We start from the raw sequence: 22,233 nt of genomic DNA, 5'->3' as shown, positions 1-22,233 counted from the left end.
TTTGTACTATGTTTAGGTCAAAAACCATGCTGAGAGTTGGATAGGAGGCTATTGTTAAGGAGGTAGTCTAGGAGTTGTTGATGAATACATTTTTCTAGAATTTTGGCTAGGGGAGAGAGAATAGCGATGGGTCAGTAGTTAGAGAGTCTGTTGAGGGGCCACTTTTATGCAGGGGATATGTGATATTTTCCAGAGGATAACTACGTATTGTTTTGAGATACAGCAGTTGATTAGTATTGATACAAGATAAAAGATGGAAGCAGCAGCTAGTTTTAGGAAATCATTTGGCAGCTGATGTGCAGCAGGAGATGAGGGCTTTAATTTGGTTAGGAGCTTTTTAATGTAGCTAGTTTGCATGGACTTAATGGTGAATGAGTTAGGCTTAGATTTTGTACAGTTAGGAACTGTAAAGGGCGAGTGGTAGTTGTTATTTATGAGGGGTTGTGCTCGTGTTTTTGCTGGGAAGTAAGGAAGTAAGATTTTTTTTTGTCAAGGTTGATAAGCACTGAGGTCAGCCTAGTTTTTGGTACACTGGTAAATTTACCAGGCTCTCTCTGTTTGAGTAGTACTTTGGTGTCCCTTGTTAGCCAAGGAAGTTATTTAGTTTTGGTGTGAATTTTTCTAATGGGAGCAAAGTTGTTTAGACTTTCAAGGAAGGTACTGTTAAAGTACTGAACTGCGAGATCCAACTGGAGGGATTTTAAGGGTGCCCAGTCACATTGCTGAAGGAGTGTGTTGAATAAGGGAGAGGAGAAGTTTTTGTTTGCTATGGATGTGCTTATATATGACATTGTTGGGGGTGTGAATCAGTTTCCTCAGAAGAAAGTTGGTGAATGATCACTTAGGGCATTTGGAAGGCAGCCTTAACCAGTAAAATTTTTTGAGTAACCAATAGAATTTTTTTCTTTTTGGATCTTCAGCAGAACTTTTGATAGCAGAGGAAGTGGAGGGAAGGCATACAAACTTTTCTGTCCACTGAAAGGATAACGCATCTGTGCACCAAGCCAAGGGGTAAGGAGTTCTGGTGCAAGACAGGGGGAGTGGTCTGCTGCTCTCCGAAGCAAAGAAGTCCTTTTCTGTGCTGCTCTCCACCTATGGACAGTGTTTAGGAAGACCTATCTGTTGAGCATCCATTTGTGGGGTTCTTTGATGGACCTGCTGACTGTGTCTGCCCAGATGTTGTCCTGGGATGTAATGTACACTATTTGAAGTGAAATACCTGACTTCATGGTTGGGTTCTAAGCAATCTCCGCCAACCTGCACAACTGGTATGAACCGATTCCTCCTTGCCTGTTCATGTACCACATGACTGTTGTGTCGACTGTGAATACTTTTAAAGGTCCTAGTTTCCAGAGGTGGGCGAAGTCTGAGGCTGGACTGCCAACAACCCTGGACTTGGTGGATTCCTGTCCATGTCCCCAAGTATCATCTGAGGTGTGTGCGCACAGCTCTGAACTTGGGAGTCTCTACCTTGAAAAGCAGGCCTGGATTGAGGTTCACCTGTGTCACTCACCATAGGATCCTCTTCTTTGGACAAGGCACAAGAGAAATCTGTGTGCCCAGGGGCTGAAAGTTTTGAGACCATACATTCTTCGGGTACCAGTGAATTTTTTTTTTTCCGTATGCAACCTGACTAAAGTAAGCACTGATATGATTGTTGCCATGTAATATGGTGCTCTGAGAATCTCCCTGGGTGAACAATCTTGGAGAGATGCTAGAAGTATGCTGTGTTGCTCTGCACCTTTTCCAGGGGCAAAGGCCTGCATGCTTTTTTGTGTCAGGACTGCAATGCAAAAAAAAAAAAAAAAAAAAAAACACTAGGTCTTGAGTGGGCTGAAGTAAACATTTTTGAAATTGACAGTGAACTGCATTTGCATGAGGAGGGTGAGAATGAACATGAGATGTTGCAGTAAGACACGAGGCAGAGAGGCCTGGATTAGCAGACCATCTAGTTAGAGGAATATCTGTATTCCCAGAGTCCTGCAAAATGCTATAACTAGAGAGAGGCACTCCGTGTAAACCCTGGTGGCTATAGGAAGTCCAAAGGGCAAAGCAGTAAACTGAAAATGTGACAAGCCAGTAGAGAATCTCAGATTTTCCTGCAAGAAGGGCATATGGGGATATACAGGTATGCATCCTTCAAATCCAAAGACATTTAAGAGGACTGTGGAAGGATAAAGGGAAGAAGGGACTGTGGAGACAGTTTTTTTGAAAGTGGGTAACTTGAAGGTGTTGAACTGGGAGAGAACCAGTACAGGTCTCTACTGTCCACTTCTTGGTACCAAAAACAGTCTGGAGTAGAATCCCCATCACACAAACTAAGGAAGAACTGGTTCTATAGTACACTGGGATTGTAGGTCCCGAAAGGATGGGAGGAAGAAGATTTAAAATGGTTATGGGGCCGAGGTGGAATGCCTCTAAGTAGTTCCTTCCAGGACATACTATAACCTTATTTAATGATGGGGAGTACCCACTTGTATACAGTAATCTTTTCCCAGTATTTAATGGAACAAGCAAATCGTTCTGAAAGGGGAAGGGTAGGACCAAAAGGGGTGGGAAAAAAGTCTCAGTGACTTTATGAAGGGAGGCCTCCCAGGTATGGGATTTTTTTTTTTTTTTTTTCTTTTGGAAATCTTTTTTCTGGGTGCCTTCTTGCATTTCTGAGGAAGTCTATGGTTCCTTTCTAACAAAGGAAGTGGGTTTGGATTTGTCAGGAGTACTTCACAGCTTTACCTTGCTCCTGCAATGCTTTGAATAATCTAGCTACCTGTGGTCCAAACAAAGGTCCCTGTCAAGGAGTTTAGCCTTGAAATCTTATGGTAGGAGCTGGTTAAATAACCAGATACATCTCCAAATGACTGAACCAGTAGCAGCTGCTCTGGAAGATGCCTCAACAGCATCATAGCTGCATTTTATACTATGCCTAGCCATTTAAGTGACCTGCTTTATCAAGGAAAAAAAACCTGTTGTTTGGAGTTTATTCTTGGCATGCCAGCAACAGCCTTGTTCAGATTGTTAATGATGGATAAAAAGTATCTGGTCATCTAGGTCTAATAATTGCTGGCCCTGAAGACCAGAGTAGAAGTACATACCTTTGTTCCTCACCTATCCAAAGTTCCACTGTCTTTGTCAGACGGTAGGGCACTGGCATTTGTTTGGTAGTAGCTTAAAAAGTTTGCATAAGGCTAAGGAAACAGCTGAAGTGTCAACTAAAGGATTATTAAAAGGAACTTATCATCTAAAACTTTGTAAAATCTGTCTGGCCTTTTGGGGAATTGAGAGTCTTGAGGTGTGGCTGTGGATCGAAAAGCATCCAGAAAGGCCTCTAATTAGATGGACAGAGGGAAGAGAGCTGGAATGCACACCATTAAAAGGCTGCCGTATCTCGTTTGGACAGAGATTTGCTTAGACTCCCACTCAGTATGTGTTATAGTATTATAATGGTCTCTCTGAAGGATGCCTCTTCCACAGGGGAATTAGGAGAGGGGGAATCCTCATCATGTGAAGGCACTTGACTAGGAGAGTGAATCTGAGAGGAGTAAGCTAAAGAATAGTCATTAGAATCTGAGCCTTTGAAGAAGTTTCCATAGTAATCTTCTGTAGAGTGGGTGGAGGAGTCAAAAAGGAAGAAGGTTTAGCAGTCATAATGGTTTGAATACGTCCTGGGAAAAAAAGTCCATCCACTTCTCCTCCATAAGAGGAGGAGGAGAGGAAACAAGCCTTTTGCTGCTTTGACTTTGGGGGTGAAGTCCACATGAATTAAGCATGGTGGCTCTGATGTGCATTCTTCCAACCACATACCAGACTCGAACCCGGTCACGATACAGGCCATATGAGGTAGAGGTGGATGTACCATGGATTCTGAAACCTCTACAGGTATGTCAAAATTATACTGGCCAGACTGTGTAAAAGCAATATATGGGGCGGCACAGTGGTGCAGTGGTTAACATTGTCACTTCACAGCAAGAGGTTCTCGGTTCGATTCTTGGCTGGGGTGTCTTCTGTGTGGAGTTTGCATGTTCTCCCTGTGTTCGCGTGGGTTTCCTCCCACATTCCAAAAACATGCATCTGGAGCATTTCTCCCCGGGCCTCTGCTGAAAACAGGCTCTGTGGAACCTAGTCAGACATTCCCGGTCAACAAATGTTAAATAAAAAAATAAAATAAAATAAAAATGTCTCGGCCTTCTGAGTTTTTCTTTGGAACGGAAGGTACATCAGGTCAGGTGTGGAGAAATCCTCCATCTTAGACTGGTCTAAAAGCTTTAGTCATTGCTTCTCTAAGAACATGTTCAACAATGACAAACGGGAACACAATGTTTTGGGTACAAAGGACTAGCAAATGGAACACAGATTTGTAAATCTGTTCTACGCCTAAGCAGAAAAGACGCTAGGTATGGAGGTCTTTGCAGGGTAACTGCCTACCACACTCATACTTACCCTTCCAAGCGGACATCCACAAAAATCACAGCAAAACAGTTTAAACAAGAAGGATGATTCCCCAATAGGGCAAGTATCTAAATATGAGAAGGTTTATGGTACAACTGATCACACGAAGATCAGACAGACTGATGTGAGGCCTGCATTTAGGCTAACAATGAGATAGACTGAGGATTTATGTTCATACATCCACCTATGTACCCCTATGCCATCAAGCTGAGATCATACGTTGGGACATATGGTTCTGTGAAGGTTTAGGCTTTGATACCCTTGCTGGAAGTCAGCTGTGAAAACCCATTATATGGAATGCTGCAACACTAATTTCAGTCAGAGCATCATATCGTATTACAAGGTCAGCAATGATGAAATGCCTATGAAAAGCAGGAATACCAGCAACATTACCTTTTTTTGCACAAGATAACCACTACAACACAGATTTATATGGCCTTAAAACACTGGGCAAAGTAAACTGCATCCTAAATTAGCAAAAACAGTTAAATTATCTTAGGTGAAAAACAAAGTATGCATGTTCCTGGTTTTGAAGCGACTACTATTAAATGTCATACTCTCTTTCTGCAGAACACCAGTTGCATGGCTTACAGGAGGCCAGTAAAACAAATGTACTCAGTCCTAATTCCTCAACAGCTACATTAGATAAAGGCACCAAAAATGCGGATACTGCAGACTGAGGGTTACACAGACTAAGATACGGTCCCTTGGCAGCATGACAGTGTGTGTGTGTGTGTGTGTGTGTGTGTGTGTGTAGCTAGACAATGTACATAAATCTGTGTTATTTTTATATTACTATGTTTATCAATGTGAGAAATAGGTTTTGTTTTCTTTGCGTCTCCTCTGAACAAGCATTATACAGGAACTCCCTCATGTCCCCCACTCGCGTGATCTTCCCCAGCTCCTAAGCAGCAGATGATATTTTTTCCATTACTCTGTAAATCACAAACCTTACTTCCACAGGATGTGGCTGATTTCTGTCTTGTAATTCCAGTATATACATTCAGCGCATCCTTTCTACAGCTATCTAAGGTCCATTTATGTAACTGATTTTATAAAGTGCTGTTACTCTACTGTGTGTGTGTGTGTGTGTGTGTGTGTGTGTAGGGGGGGTCCCTCGCCAGGTCAGGATAAAACAAGTGAGCATCGTGGGCTTTTGTTCAGGCAGCTTTATTGTATGCAAACACATCACAAATGAGGTTAAGTAACTAACTTATAAACAGATTAGCTATCCTACACATGGATGTTAACATTCTGTCTGCACTTTCAAAATGGCACTGAAACCAACACGTGCTTGCTATTTATATTCACACACAGATCTTGGAAATGCTTCTTAAAGGTACAACACACCTGCTATTCTACATGCTCCCTCTTTGAAAAAATGCATCAGACATTGTCACTGAAATTAATGAAGATGTGATTTACATAGAAATGGTTTTCATCATGCAATTATACAAAGCTAGCTACATATATACAACTACGTCCAAGTTGCTGTGTATTTCACACTAGGCTATGAAATGCGACCATATTGTGCGACATAAAATTTGGGATCTGGTTTAGCAAATGGAACAGTCTCTGCTGACTGTTCAATCTTAGGAATGCTGGCATCATCTGCCGGAACAGTATCAGCAATCAAGACACTTTCTGGAACAGGAATATCATCTGGATTGCTCTGAGAGTTAGAGTCTATCACAAGTATGATGCTGCGATATCGGTTTTGCTAAAGGAAGATGATGTCTGCGATTTCTCCTCTACTCCATACCCTCTGATTTATCAAAACAGGATCTCGGCTCTGCACAAATGCTCTTTACTTGACCAGTCTGGTAGAAACCTTTCGCTGTTTGTATCCTCACCGTCTCTAAACTAGAACTGACAGGCAATGTTGTTCTGGTTAGCCTAGCTAGACATCTCTGAGCATGTGAGCCAAGTATATCGTCACAGAGTATGTTTCAGAGATTGAGTAGTTAAAAAAAAAAAATCGGTATCATCACGCTTTGACTACTCAAGTAACTGCTTTGCACTCTGTACTGAACGTTCAGCAAGTCCATTCAACTGTGGATAGTCTGGACTACTAGCAACATGTACAAATTCCCATTCTCTGGCAAATTTCTAAAACAATTGACTGGTGAATTGCGTACCATTGTCAGAGATTAATTTCTGTGGACTATGGACTGAGAAATGCCATTTCAACTTTGTAATGACTGTAGTAGAAGTTAGATTAGGTAGCAAATTAGAAGTTATGTACCAACCATAACGTTCCATGTTAGTTGTCTTCTCTCACCTTCTTTCTTGCTGGATGGGTTCGGAGCCGATCCTCGGCTCCGACTTGGCACTTGCTTTAGCTTGAGAACTCCTTTTACCAGCTCGAGGCAACCCTATATCCCATGATGCAAGGCGGAACTACCTCAGATCTCGTTTGGTAGCTAACCTACCCTGCTAAGGACTAACCTAACATATTTAGGAAACCCAAGTTCATAATAAAGAGTCCTCTAATGAAGGCTCAGGAGGAAACAACCTGATAGGAACTCTTCAAGATCTGTCCAGGCCAGGGGGAAGGTGGGAGGGACGCAAGAAAGAAGGCGAGAAGACAACTAACATGGAACGTTATGGTAGGTACATAACTTCTAAATGTTAAGTTGTCAATCTCGCCTTCATTCTTGCTGGATGGGACCGCGTCCCTAGCACCTGAATCCCGGGTGGCTCAATGGAACAGACTCTTGAGAACTGTGGAACCAAAACTGGCCCTGTCTCTGGAGGCCAAGTCTAACTTGTAATGAGAGACAAAGGTATGAGGAGTGGCCCAAGTAGCTGCTGCACAAATGGTATCAATGGGTTAGTCTATCCTGAAAGGCTGCAGAAGTGGATAGACTCCTGGTTGAGTGTGCTTTCGGTTTAGAAGGTAGTTGCTTGCCTCTGAGAGAGTACACATAGGAAATGGTGGAAGACAACCATCTGGATAAGGTCACTTTAGACACTGGGAGACCTATCCTGTTTTCTGCATAGGAGACAAATAATTGGTCCGATTTCCTGAATTGTTTCGTTCTATGCAAATAGTACCTGAGCTGACGATGGACATCCAAAAAATGAAGCTTTTGTTCAGCTCTGTCAGAACAGTTTGCGAAAAAGACTGGTAGATCTATGGATTGATTAATATTGGTTTGAGACACAACTTTGGGGAGAAAGGACGGGTTCGTTCTTAAGGATACCCTGTCCTTATGAAAAACCAAGTAAGGGGAACGGATGCAGAGAGCTTGAATCTCGGAAACCCTTCTTGCTGAAGTGACAGCCAGTAAAAATATAGTTTTCCAGGTCAATAATTTCAAAGAACATGAAGCAGACGGTTCCGAAGGGAGGTAACATCAAGGATGCCAACATTAAATTTAGATCCCATTGCGGAGGAGGATGCTTTATCGGCGGCTTTAGGAGAAAAACTCCTCTCAGAAAGGCCTTGCATAATCTATGAGACATAATGTTATTATCATGCAAGCCAACATGATACTTGGAAATAGCAGCCAGTTGAACTTTAACTGTAGATGAAGAAGATCCTGACTGAAAAACCTCAGCCAGGAAATCTAAAACAGAATGTACAGGAGCAGTAAAGGGATCAATATTCCTGGAATTTGCCCAAATAGAAAAACGTCGCCACTTGCTAGCATAAACAGTTCTGGTGGACGACTTTAAAGAAGACACTAAGATGTCTCTGACTGAATCAGAGATCATCGGAAGCCTGGCTAGGGAAGGAAGTGGAGCAACCAAGCAGTGAGGTTGAGAGAATGAATGGCCCGGTGCTGTTGACCCGACTGGTGGATCAAGAGATCCGAACTGGGTCCAGATGCCAGGGCTGCACCAGGAGGTGACGATGCAGAGACGGAAACCAAATTTGTCGAGGCCAGTAAGGGGCAATGAGAATCAACTTGGCCCTCAAAACGGTGGCTTTCTGAATGACTTGTGGAATCAAGGGAAAGGGAGGAAAAGCGTACAGAAGTCCCCGGGGCCAATCCTGGGTTAGAGAGTCTCTCAGGGGTTGGCCTGGTAGGGGAAAGAGGGTGAAAAAAATCGGGGCACTGTTTGTTTTGGGGTGTAGCAAAAAGATCGCAACAAGGTGTGCCCCACTTCAGAAAAATCTGATCCACTACAGATTGATTGAGAGACCACTCGTGAGGCATGAGAATGGATCTGCTCAGCCTGTCCGCCAAGAGGTTGGATCTGCCGGGGATGTGCATTGCTATCAGAAACCGATGAGAGTAGATTGCCCATTGCCAAAGTCTGAGAGCTTCTCGACACAACGGATAGGACCTGGTCCCGCCCTGCTTGTTGATGTACTAGACCACGGACATGTTGTCCGTTTGTACTGCAATAGTCCCTGTGGGAAGAAAGTCGTTGAGGGCTTGCAACGTTAAAAGCACCGCTCTCATCTCCAGGACATTGATGTGCAGATGGTATTCTATGGGTTGCCACGTCCCGTGGACCATCCTGCCCTGATAATGCCCCCCCCACCCGATCAGAGAGGCATCCGTAGTAACTGTGGCAACTGGAGGAGGGGGAACAAAGGGTCGGCCCTGATGAAGAAGAGGGGAAGATATCCACCAGTTCAGATGAGTTCTGCACGATTGTGTGACTAAGATTTCGTGCCTCATCGGAAGACTGTGGAATGACCACTGAGTGAATAACATCCACTGCAGAAGATGCATGTGGAAGCGAGCCAGTGGTAGAAGAACAACGGCCGCAGCCATAAGACCTAGAACCTTTAGTATCAATCTGGCTTTGACCTTGCTGCTCTGCAATAGAATCTGAACGAATTTTTGGATGTCCAGAATTCTTTGATCTGTTAGTCTGGCTAACATTTTGACTGTGTTTAATTCTGCGCCGATAAAGGTGATAGATTGGCAAGGCCGCAGAGAAGATTTTTCGAAATTCACTGAAATTCCCAAACTCCTGCAAAGCTGCAGAGTGTAGTCTCTGGTCTGAAGAAGCTGACACCTGGTGGTGGCGGAGAGGAGCCAGTCGTCTAAATAAGGAAACACCTGGAATCCTTGACGTCTCAGATGAGCTGTGACCACTGCCATGCATTTGGTAAACACTCTGGGGGCTGAAGTGAGGCCAAAGGGCAGGGCTCTGAATTGGTAATGACTGGTCCCTAGCCGAAAGCGGAGAAACCTTCTGGAGCGCCTGTGAATCTTTATGTGATAGTACGCGTCCTGAAGGTCTATAGAGCACATCCAGTTGTCCTTGCCCAGAAAGGGCAGAATGGACTGAAGCGTGACCATCCGGAATCTTGCCTTCTTGACAAATCTGTTTAGACTGCTCAGGTCTAATATTGGTCTCCAATCTCCCGTCCTTTTGGGGACCAAAAAGAATCTCGAGTAGACGCCAGATCCTACTTGGTCTGCCGGAACAGTCTGGACGGCTCTTTTTCCTAGGAGCTTTGAAACCTCCTGTTCTGCCAAATCCCTTTGACCGGGTGAGATGTCTGGAAGGGATTGTTGAGGTACGGGATACCTTTCGAAGGGGATTTTGTAACCCTCGGATATGATCGACTGTACCCACATATCTTGTGAAAGGGAATGCCAGGCTACTGGGTACAGCGAAATCCTTCCCCCGACTGCCTCCAAGGGTGGACAGTTGGGCAACACCTCAGGGGTGCTGAAAGGGCTTCTCAGGAAGAGACTCCCTGTTGCCCTGGTTCTGAGGACCCCCCCTGCCTCTATGGCGGCGTCTATTATTGTTACCCCCTCTGCCTCTGGGGGTAAACTGACCATGTGTGTCCAGTGTAGCTCCTTGGGCTTTGCGGAACCACATCTTCCCTCCCTTCTGACCCTTGGGATATGGTCTAGAAGGGGTGGAAAAATGGACTCCAACGGCAGAAAGAGTTTTACCGTCCTACTCACACCTGGTCAAGGTATCCTTCACCTGAGGTCCGAACAAAGCCGAACCATCAAAAGGGGTATTGGTGAAGGACGCCTTAAAGGGGTCCGCAAAATTACAAAGCCGCATCCAGGCTTGACGTCTAAGAGCCACTCCTGTGCCTGCGGTCCTGCTCGCTCCATCGGCCGCATAGGATATGAGCCGCATGGAGGAGTTGGATAAGGAATTCAGGATTGCTAGCTGTGAGGCAATCTTTTCTTGAGCCCCAGCAGCAGAAGGATCCTGGACCACTTCACCTAGTTCCTTGAGAATATCTCTTTGAAGCCTGGTGAAGTGACAAAGGTAGTTCAGCGAGCGCATAGCAAAGGTCGCTGAAGAAAACATCCGCTTTCCATACCTGTCCATGGTCCTAGAATCCTTGTTAGGAGGATGGACAGGTACTGAAGGATCCGCAAGTTCCTTCTTAGTGGCCGCCACCAGCATAGCATCCACAGAAACGCCCTTGGAAAGAAACTGTTTTTCCGTAGAGGCTGTAATAAACTTGGATGGCCTCCTGGGGACAGGTTCCACAGAATCTGGAGCTGCCCACGCCTTTCGAGCCACTACCTGCATAAGTGGGTCGAAAGGCGGAGACACCCAGGAGGTGGAGGGTCGGGATCCAAAAGCCTCCAGGTATACCGACTCATCCTCGGAGGGATCAATGGATGGCCAATTCCCCCTCTGTTTGAGGAGCTCAAGGATGTCTGAAAAGGAGACATCCTCAGAGGGGGATCGTGGGGAACCCTCCGACTCATCTAAGTCGGTATCAGATGTAGTAGACTCAGGGGAGTCTGTGTGTTTCCTCTTACACGTCCTCTTCCGAGGGGGTTCACCTGCAGGATCAGGTGAAACTTCGGAAGAGGAGGAAATTCCCAATGGGGAAACCTGGGGCGATGGATCCCTGGGCCTGAGAGCAAGACGCTGGCAAGAGGTGTCTACAGGCACCGAAGAGGGAGGAGCTAGAGGGATGGACCGTTGACCTGGCTCAGGAGCCAGGACACTCCTCATCACCTCAAAGGCTCCCCTCCCCGGGAGACAGGAATATCCCCGTTCCGAGGAAACAGGAATTCCCGGCTCCACTGAGAGGGAAGGCTCCGAAGCCGATGTCGGTGCCGAGCTTACCAAAGCCGAAGCCCCAAGAGGGAGAGCGGGGTCGGACAAGGGTCCGATGTCACTAGCCCCCTCGAAGCCGACCAGGGAAACTCGACGACCGGATCCCTCCAAGGAAGGTCTCAAGGAGGAGATCGGAGCCGAAGACGACGGAGCCGAAGGATTTATCGGCTCCGGCGCCGAAACAGTCGCTGTCCCGAGAAGCTCCGGCTCTGAACTCTGGTGGGGAGTCGGAGGAGGAAGTTCAAGGGGTGAAGCAATAGCCGAAGTCTGCTGAGACGGGCTATGGAGCATTTGGGCCAGTGCCTGCGACTTTAACAGCCTGCTTACCACCCTCTCTAAATCGTGGTCAGACAGCCTGGAAGATCTCGAAGATCGGCTCCGATGACTCCACTCCGACAAAAGAGGAGACCCCGGAGCCGAGTGGATCGATTCCAAAGACGGGGACCGAGATCTCTTCTTGGAGGAAGTCATCGGAGCCGACGTCCTATGGGTTCCAGATGGAGCCGAAGGCTTCTCGGCTCCGATACTGGATACTGCGTCGGCTCCAGCCGGAGCCGACAAGGCAACAGCAGATCGGGTGTCGGAACCGATCGGAACAGACCCTAGCTTAGAAGGAGAAAGATCGGCTCCGCCGAGCCGATCTCGACTCGAGGAGTCGGAGCCACCAGGGGAGGCTTGGAAGCTGTAGCCTGACCCCTGGATGGCTTGGAAGGCTTACTGGACCCAGTTTTAGTGGGTGAACCTTCCGGCTTTAGCAAGCCATGGAGGATTAGCTTGTTCCTCCTTTCCTGCAGGACTCGCTGGCTAAAAGAGTGACACAAAGCACAGGAGTCCTGCAGGTGTAAAGGCCCCAGGCAGTAAACACAAGAAGTGTGACCGTCTGTCAGAGACATTTTCTGACAGCACGAGTCACACTTCTTGAAGCCCGAGACCTTTACCTCTTTAGACATAGTCTAATGAGAAAAGAGTAATAAATACTCACACAGACACACACACACAAAAACAGTCACACAAATTAATCCCCAAACACAGACACACAGATAGGGATTAATAAGGAAGGCCTAGGCCTAACTGAAAAATTTTAAAACTTTTTATAAAGTATAAAATTTTTCTAAAAGGGGAATAGGGTGGTTAAATGTAACACTAAACACTAAGAAATAGGAAAAAAGGGGAGATAACCCTGACTAAAGCTGTTTGAAACTCACTTACCTCAGCTGGCAAAAAAGGAGACCTCTTCGCAAAGCGGCAAACGAGATCTGAGGTAGTTCCGCCTTGCATCATGGGATATAGGGTTGCCTCGAGCTGGTAAAAGGAGTTCTCAAGCTAAAGCAAGTGCCGAGTCGGAGCCGAGGATCGGCTCCGAACCCATCCAGCAAGAATGAAGGCGAGATTGACAACTTAACATTCAATCTCGAACCAATATGAATAAGTCTACCGGTACCAAGTAATGTTGACTGTTCTACTCGAATATGTCAGTAGCTGCAATTGACCAAGGCAGATCAGGAATTTGACTTGGCTGAAGTGTCTCTCTTTGCAAATGCACTTTAGTTCTATTACATACTAAACATGAAGTACTCTATCAATGTCTTTCGCTAGAGAACTCCAAAATACTAGTCATCTTGCTCTTCTCTTAGATTCAGAACCCGGGTGACCATGATGCAAAATCTGGATATATTCTTCTTGTAAGGAAGCAGGAACAACAATTTTAGGACCTTTGAAAATAATGCCATCTTCCATCAACAACACATCTCTGTAAGGAAAGCAAGATTGCACATCTGGTGGTACACTCGGTTGCTTTGATGGCCATCCAACACTGACATAGTGACTTAGCTTCTGCAAAACTGGATTATTAATTGTATGATCTCTTAGCTCAAGTCTCGTGGTATAAAAATTACACACTTTCATGACACCAAAGTCAAAATTCTCAGCATGAAGCTGTTCTGTTGCATTTCTAGGCACTCTGGATAAGGTATCAGCCAGATAAAGAAGTTTGCCTTTCATATAAACCATCATGAAGTTGGAGTTACAAAGAATGATGCTCAAATTACAAAAGTACAACACCTTGAAGATGTACTTTTGTAATCTGAGCATCATCCTTTGTACTCTCGCTGGAGCTGAATGCACAGGCTTCTTTAAAATAGTGACCAAAGGTTGATGATCAGTTTCAATCTGGATTTCTCGACCATAGATATAATCATGAAACGTGGAACATGCAAACACTATTGCCAAAAGTTCCTTCTCAATTTGAGCATACTGCATCTCAGTCTGGGTAAGTGTTCTAGATGCATAGGCTACTGACTTGCCTTTTTGGCGAACAACTCCACCTAAACCAAATTTTGAAGCATTGCAGGAAAGAGTTACTGGTTTGTTGACATCATAGTATCTTAATGTTGGGGGTGGGGTGGGGTGGGGTGGTGATTTTCTGCTTAAGAACTTCAAATGCTTTCTGGTGCTGGTTTAGCCATGACCAAGTAACATTTGTAGGTGTGAGCTCTCTCAAAGGCGCTGTCAACTCACTGAAATCTGGTATAAACTTGCCTAAGTAATTGACCAAACCAAGAAAATGCTGTACAGCTTGCACATTACCTGGTGCTGGCATCTCAAGAACAGCTGCTTGCTTGGACGCATCTGGTTTAAGCCCATACCTGTAAATAAATGACCTACATATGTAACTTCTGGTAGCCTAAATTTGCACTTCAGAGCTCTACGTCACCATTGCCTCCGACCAATATATCCTCTACTATTATGGCACATGGATAACCCGAAAAAATTTGCTCCATTGCACACTGGAAGACTTCAGAATTTACTCCAAATGGCATACTGAGGAACCTGCATCTTCCAAATGGGGTACTGAATTGTAGTCAGTATTGAAGACTTGCGATCAAGCATCACTTGTCAAAATGAACTCTCTGCACCCAAGACAGAAAAAACAGTGGCATTCAGTATCAGGGCTGCAACCTCTTCCACTGTGTGCATGGGACGATGCGGTCTCTTAAATGCCCTACTCAAATCTCTTGGGTCAATATATATTCTGATTTCATCTCAGCCTTTTTTATGAGCTGCTACCATGGACAACACTCCTTTGGTAGATTCTGTAACTGGACAAATTACACCTTGTTGCACCATTTTGTCCAAATGAGCTTTGACCTTATGCTGCATAGCTATCAGAACTCTTCCTGCTGGTCTAACCACTGGACTGGATTTCTGGGTCCAATTTCATGGAATATACAACTGGAAGTTTGCCCAATCTATCATCGAAAACATCAGCACACACTGAAAACATAGCATCAGTGAAGCTGGAACTAGGATATGTGCTTATTTGATGAACTTCCTTGGTAAAAGAAAGTAGATTCATTTTCAAACTGTCTCTGAGACCCAATAATAACTGCACAGCACTTCGAACCACATAGAACAAGAGGCTATAACAGCTCTTAGCCACAAAACATGAAGGCACTACTGAGCCTTTGGTTTGAATCTCTTCACCTCCATAAGCTATAAGTTTCGCACAGCTAGTCACATTTAGTTGTTCACCAGCCCTGACCCTTGCAAAACTATCTGCAGACATGACATTATAATTTGAACCAATGTCTACTTTAAGCTCGGTGGACTTAGCATTGATCCAGACAGTTCAAAACACTTCATAAATAAATCTACTGCATCAGTCTTTTCACCAATCACTGATACACCATCCACATAGAAAGCTGACTGTTGCAGGTACATTTGATTAACTTGCTTTTTGGATTGACCCTTCTTTGCAACTGTGTAAGGCTTACTTGATTTACAAAATCTTTGAACAGTTCCATTTCTTACACTTATGACATTGCTGACCAAATGCCATGCACTTTTCTCTTCTGGACTCATGGTTAGCACCACAATTGCGACAATTAACAATAAAGCTTGATTTGGGTTTTGCTGATTCACTCATGCTGTACTGAGTAACATTTATTTTGCACTAGGTGCCCTTGGTTTTGCACCGAGCATGCTCCTTTAACTGAACTGTTCTTGGAAATGTGCAAGAAGACTACAGGTTTTACCTAGAAATCCACCAAGGGCTGCTGCTGCCACGCGCTCAGGCCTGCTTTCGCCTGTCACATGTTGCATGCTAGCTAGATGAGCTCTGGAGCCTACTGAAACCATGCTCTTATCACTAGCAAGCATATTTGTGTGCTTTTCTATAACTTCATGAATCAAATCTCAATGGCTTTACTCAGCATTAAATCACTGTCACAAAGCAAACTCTTTCTCACAGCAGCATTATTAATTATTTTATTTATTTTTATTTTATTTTACATTTGTTAACCGGGAGAGTCCAACTGGATACATGTCCATTTTCAGAGGAGGCCCTGGGAGAAAAGCTCCACATGTACAAAAGATGACAATCAATATTCATGGTTACACTGAAAAAAAAATGTAAAAATGTTAACAGGTGATTATATATATACATGGTTACATTGAAGTTTAAAATCTTTATAGAGTTATAGCATGAAGTATGTGCAGAAATTATTGGACAGGTTATGAGAGTATAGAATGACATGATACTTAGATGTCATAAATGACAACCAGGAGAAAAAGGTGGTTAGTTAAGAAGGGGAGTTATTGGAAATTAGATGTAGAAGGTTAAAAAACATGTGCTTGGAATGTCTAGGAAAACAGGTTCCTATAGAAGAGTTAAAAAAAACAAGGTATGAGAATGGTTAGGATAGGGAGTTAGAAACAAAGCATAGGAAAGGATAGGATAGCAAGTTAGGTTAGATTTAGTTAGTATCGTTCTAAAGGTTGTTGAGTAGTATAAATAGTCTGGGTGGGTTTGGTTTAGAAAGTTTATTCATATAGGATAAGGAAGTTGTTTATATTGCATAGTTTACCTACTAGGGTTGTATGTATATTGGGTTAGTCTGGGTTTAGACATGGACATAGCCAATGCTTGTTTAGGTGATTCTTTAGGGATATTTTGAATTGGGGTAAGGAGACTATAGTGTTAAGATCTGGAGGGAGCGTGTTCCATTTTTTGCCAGCTGAGTTGGAGAATAATGATTCTCCGGCTGAGTTGTTGGCTTTGGCAGATTGCACATGCATTTTGTTGGATGAGTGGAGGGATGCTCGGTTGCTGTAGGGGGTGATGATGTTTGTCAGAATGGGTGTACTGTTAGGTTGGTAGAGGATTTTATGAATAACTATGAGTTGGTTGTACTGTAGTTGATTGGGTAGTTCTAGCCAGTCTAGTGTTTTACGATTTAGACACTGATGGGTTCTGTAGGCTGTGGCTGTGGCGAATCTAGCTATATTGTTATAGCAGCTAGCTAATTTGTTTAGGTTTGATTTCCCTTGGTTTACGAAGATGGGTGAGGCATAGAGAAGGGTTGATAGGAGATGGGTACGAGCTATGGTTGTTCTGGCAGGTGGGGTTAGGAATTGTTTAATCCTATACAAGGAGCCTAGTTTTTTGTTAACTGTTTTAATGGTTTTGTCTATATGAGTGTCAAATGCTAGGTTATTGTCTATTATTACACCAAGAAGTTTTGTGGATGGGTCTGGGAAGATAATAGTGCCACTGTTGGATGAGACTGTAATATTTGGTGATGTGAATTTACGGGTGGGGGAGAAAAGTAGTAGCTTGGTTTTGTTAGGATTCAATAGGAGATAGCGATTATTGAGCCAGTCCTCTACTTTGTTGAAGGTGATTTGGGATAGGGATTGTAGTTCTGAGAGGGTGGTGGCAGAAGAGATAAGGGTAGAGTCATCTGCATACTGAATACAGATTGCTTCTAGGATGACTTTGGGTAGGTCATTGATGAATATGGAGAAAAGTACCACACACGAGTCTGTCCTTTATTAACTCATCCTTTAAATCACCAAACCTACACATTTAAGCCTTGTTTCTGAGATCAGTAATATAAGCTGTGAAAGCTTCCCCTTGCTTTTGATCTCTTGGGTAAAGCAACTGCCTCTCTAGTGTAACATTAGTCTGAAGGTTACACATCTCTCTGAATTTGCGCTTTAAACACTCTGGGTCTTCCCTTGATTCAGCCTGCACAACAACACATGTTTCTCCTTCACCTTCATACACTGCTGGTGCATAGACAAATGAACGCTCCCTGTCAATGGCTTCCGACCCTGCTAGGTGCAGCAAAACGAATGCCCTGGTATGTGCATCTTTATCAGAATAAGCTGCTTGAATATATCATATTCTTGCTCAAATGTTCTCCAATTCTCTGCAATGTTCTGATCAAACACAAGTGGTTGTGGCTTGCAAAATCTTTCTGCCATATTGATATATCTCAGTGAAAACTCTTGCAAATATGCACGAACACACACACTTGTACATACACGTATACATGTGTTTGAAATTTATGCCAGTACAACAAGCCTCTATATAACTGAATTTCATGAAATAAGTTTCCTGGGCACTGCAACACTTTGAAATCTCTTGACTGTAAAGCCACTTGCTTAGAAATTATTTCTTTACCATTATGAGCTATTTATCTTGCAAAGGCAAAATGCTAAACTCAGTTATTATTTTATTGTATGAGCCTTTGTCTTGTAATCGCTGTAGTGCCAAAGCCACTTAATTTACTGCCAAAGTCATTTATCGTCATTTTAAGAAACATTTTGAATAGCTGCACAGTGTGAAAAACTGAGCAATAGAAGCTGAAGGCAAGTAACATTTCAAAGTAACCCTGTACCAACCCACTAAAACTCCAATACTCACCAGCCGTATTACCCCTTATTATAACCTGCAACATCTACGCTCCTCTAACAAACTTTTGATCAACAGGACTACAACTAATAACGCTGCAGGAGATAGCTTGTTCTCCAACTCAGTTGGAAAACTATGGAACAAATTACCCTCTGATATCTCATCTCTGACTTCTCTTCCTATTTTCAAGAAGAATCTCAAAGTATCTCAATAAAAAATGGATATGCCCCTGCACTAACCCAGACTAGCCTTGCTCTTCCTTTTCTTGTCTCCCTACCCTCCCCTCTCTCCCGTCTTTACCCAATAACCCAGTTGAGGTCTCCTAGCCCCTCAACTATACATTAAGATAGTGAACTGACCCGCTGACTAGTTATCTCTGAGTGTTTCTCCACTCTTTCATAGGTGTAAATTCTGCCTCTCTTTCATAAAGTAACTCTTTTATTTAGCCCTAGGAAGATAATTAAATCCATAAACTCATCCTATACTAACTCAGATACCTTTCCTATCTTTCCTTCTCTTCCTTTCTTACTTTATCCTCAGTCTATTCATTATGCTTTCTAATTATGTTACTTTATAAAAAGTACTATGCTTTGCCCATGACATATGTAGGATTTCATATCTCACTTATGTGTAAGACTATTGTGTTATTAATCACCCAATTTCCTCAAAAAAAAATTATTAAAAAAAAAACAAAAAAACTTTTTTTTTTACTTGACTTCCTTCTTACTATTTTAGCTGTAATTACTTTTATGATTACTTTTTATTAAACTATGTATTAATACTTGGAGCTTTTCTCCCCGGGCCTCTACTGAAAATTGACATATATCCAGCTAGACTAGCCTGGTCAACAAATGTAAAATAAAATAAATAAAAAATAAAAAACTGTGCTTTGCAAATACACTATTTCGATACAATGGCACTTTACGAATTAACTGTCTGAAGTAATTGCGATTTGCGAATAAGCTCTCTAGAAGTAATGGGAATTTGCGAATGAACTGTTTCAAAGTGATGGTGCTTTATGAATAAACTTTTTCGAAGTAACTGCAATTAGCGAGTAAACTGTTTCGAAGTAACTGGAGTTTGCGAATGTATTGGACAGAAGAAGCTCAGAGTGAGAAACACCTCACAATAACTGCACTTTGTGAATAAACAATACACAGTACACTGTAATCTCCCCAAAATTGCTGCACTTTGAAAACAACTCTGTATAGTGCAAGATACACTCTGTAATGGTGGCACTCTGTGAACAGACACACCGAGGCACAAGAAACTTTTCGAAATGGCTTCACTTGACTGCACTTCAGGAAATAGTTGCACTTTGCACACAAAAAACTCTTTGGAATTAATGCACAGTAATAAGCACACACTGGAAGCACTTTTACACACTTTAAGATACTCTGAACAACTCTAGTTATGCTATACAAGGCTTCAATCAGTGCAAAGTAGCAATCTGTACCAAACACAGCAATTCACCCAAAACACATTGTCGCTTTTGTTTTATTTATACTCTATGTGCCCTTTTCTGCTCTTACTATTATAGTTGTTTCACTCACCGAATCTCAATGTGCTCTTTATGCCCTTGTGTTATATTTGTTGCGCTCATTTAATCTCTTTTCATGGCCATTGTACTTTCCTGTGCTCGTTTTAACTCTAAACATACTCGTTTTACAATTCTGAGGCAATTCTGAACCTTATGCACTTCTCTAATGCTCGTTTTATCAAATAACGTGGTTTCAAACATTTCATCTGATCAATGAGCTCTTTTCTATTTCTCATTTGCTTAACAATACTTTTGTGCCCTTGTAATGCTGCATTTTACCTCTTTCAATAAATAAATCATTTGTGGTGTTCTCTTTACCTTTAACTTGTCTCTGACCCTTTTTGCTCTTGGTTCTTTTAGTTTGCCTTCACCATTACCTCTGCACCTCATGGCTCTGAAGAATAGTCTTTGCAATCCCAGTTCTGACACCATGTCACTCACCAGGTCAGGATAAAAGAAGAAAGCATCGTGGGTTCTTATTCAAGCAGCTTTATTGTATGCAAACACATCATAAATGTGGTTAAGTAACTAACTTATAAACAGATTAGATATACACATGGATGTTAACATTCTGGCTGCACCTTCAAAATGGTACTGAAGGTAACACGTGCTTGTTTTTTATTTGTACAAACAGATCTTGGAAATGCTTATTAAAGGTACAACACACCTGCTATTCTATGGGGGGGGGGGGGGGGGGGACTAATTTTTTCACCAGATTTACCCTCCAAATTTCTTTTCTTCTGAAGGACTACAATCCAGGCATCTGTCATTACAACTTTACATTACATTCTGCTCATTCAACTGACGTAGAAACAACATGATCAGAGTGACTCACTACGTCTGCTGATTTTACCCATAAACTGGTCTAAAAATCAGTTAGCATGTAGTTTAATTTTAACTCTTATCATTACTTTCCCCCAGTGTTACACATTTTGATCACTACTGATCATTCACATCTTGGCCAAGGAAACCTTGGAGCTCTCCACAGCCAACAGCATGGAGAGGATGGAAAAAACACTCACAGGATTTTTTTTTTATTTCTGCATGTAAACAGGCAAGAGCAAACCGAAATCACTAAAACAAACCCTTCTTATATCAGTTGCCATAGGAGATCAGCCCTAAAATAGTTTAAATTAACTTTTCTTTATCCACACAGATAAAGCACTAAAGGAAGCTCTTATCTGTACTGCATCCAAAGCAGAGGTTCTAATTGGCACTGTTTAACAAAAATTGCTACAACTATAACATCCATTTATGTTACATTCCCAAAATTTTTGTTTTAAATACTTATTGCTTATGACCAGATTTTATTAACCAGACAAAGGCTATTTTAATGGGAACACCTGTTAGAGCTGTGGGGGAAGGGACAGTTCATCAAAACAGATGTACAAAGCATAAAAAAAATCTGACAGCAGTTGCATCACAAAACAGAGGCGACTACTACTAAAACAGATGACCAAAAAGTTCAAAACTACTAAAAGAAGCAAAGCTCTATGAAACAAACTTTTCATGCATCCCACTGTGAACAGAGAATGTGTGAACTTAAAAGCATTTCTGCTTTATTTTCTAATGAATAATTTCAATTAAACCCAGTTGTGGTTCTGGGGATCTCTCTAAGTATTTTTTTTTACAACAGAACAGCCTAGCTCCTGATACTAGTTTAATAAAGGCAAGACAAATGGAACACATGACCTTAAAACATACTGCAAAGTAAAATATAAGACAGGCATTCAAAACAACCTTACTCCAATGTGCAAAAGGCAGATGGACGGAATCAATAACCTGGCTTCAACCTCTTTTTTTCCACTCAGAATTGACCAAGATGATCATACTCACCACTGGCTTTAATATGAGCTTAAGAAACTAGTTACACTTGTAAGAGAGGAAAAATCTCAAAAGATTACAATATACAACAGTGATGGTGAATCTATGACAGGCGTGTCAAAGGTGACATGCCATGACGTTTTGGGAGACATACCAGCATTCACCAACACCTGAGTTACCAAAAAAAACTGAATGAACAAAAATACAAGAAATATGTGACCCTGCATTTATCTATTAAAACTCAAACAAAAAAAGTCATTAACTGATGTTAATCAAATTAAATGCAATGTGTTCCATATTTTTCAGTTCAATTCAAAATTACTATTAAAAGAAGGATAATTTTTTGGTGCTCTATTTTAAGCCCAGTATCAGTGCGCATATTGTTTTCTCTATTGTAAGTCACCAATTCTTCTTTTACTTTTATAATACACAGCAGCACACGATTGGACTGTATTTTTTTAAATAAATGAATATGCAAAGAATTGTTTCTTTTTTTTATGTGGGGGTGGGGGTGACATGCCAGCAGAGTCAAAAAAGGCATTTTCTGAATTTTTGACATACTGACCACAAAAGGTTTGCCACCACTGATATACAACATAACACAACATAAACTTTCAGTTGTTTTAATCCTGAAACAAAATCCAGCACAAACTCCACTACATCTTCTGAAGAACTAAGCAATATACATTATTCTTGTACACATGCATGT

At 42.5% G+C, this 22,233-nt stretch overlaps 1 protein-coding gene across 2 annotated transcripts in view; it reads right to left on the bottom strand.

Moving 5' to 3' along the window:
• ARIH1 (ariadne RBR E3 ubiquitin protein ligase 1) overlaps window positions 1–22,233 on the bottom strand; it is a 2,944,219-nt gene that overhangs the window by 1,119,240 nt on the left and 1,802,746 nt on the right. The gene's annotated exons all lie outside the window — the stretch shown is intronic.

This window comes from Protopterus annectens, chromosome 7.part0 (assembly GCF_019279795.1).
Source record: "Protopterus annectens isolate FY-2018-M chromosome 7.part0, PAN1.0, whole genome shotgun sequence".
Classification (NCBI taxonomy): Eukaryota; Metazoa; Chordata; order Ceratodontiformes; family Protopteridae; genus Protopterus; species Protopterus annectens.
The sequence above is the reverse complement of the archived record's forward strand: the minus strand, read 5'-3'. Positions and strand labels throughout refer to the sequence as shown.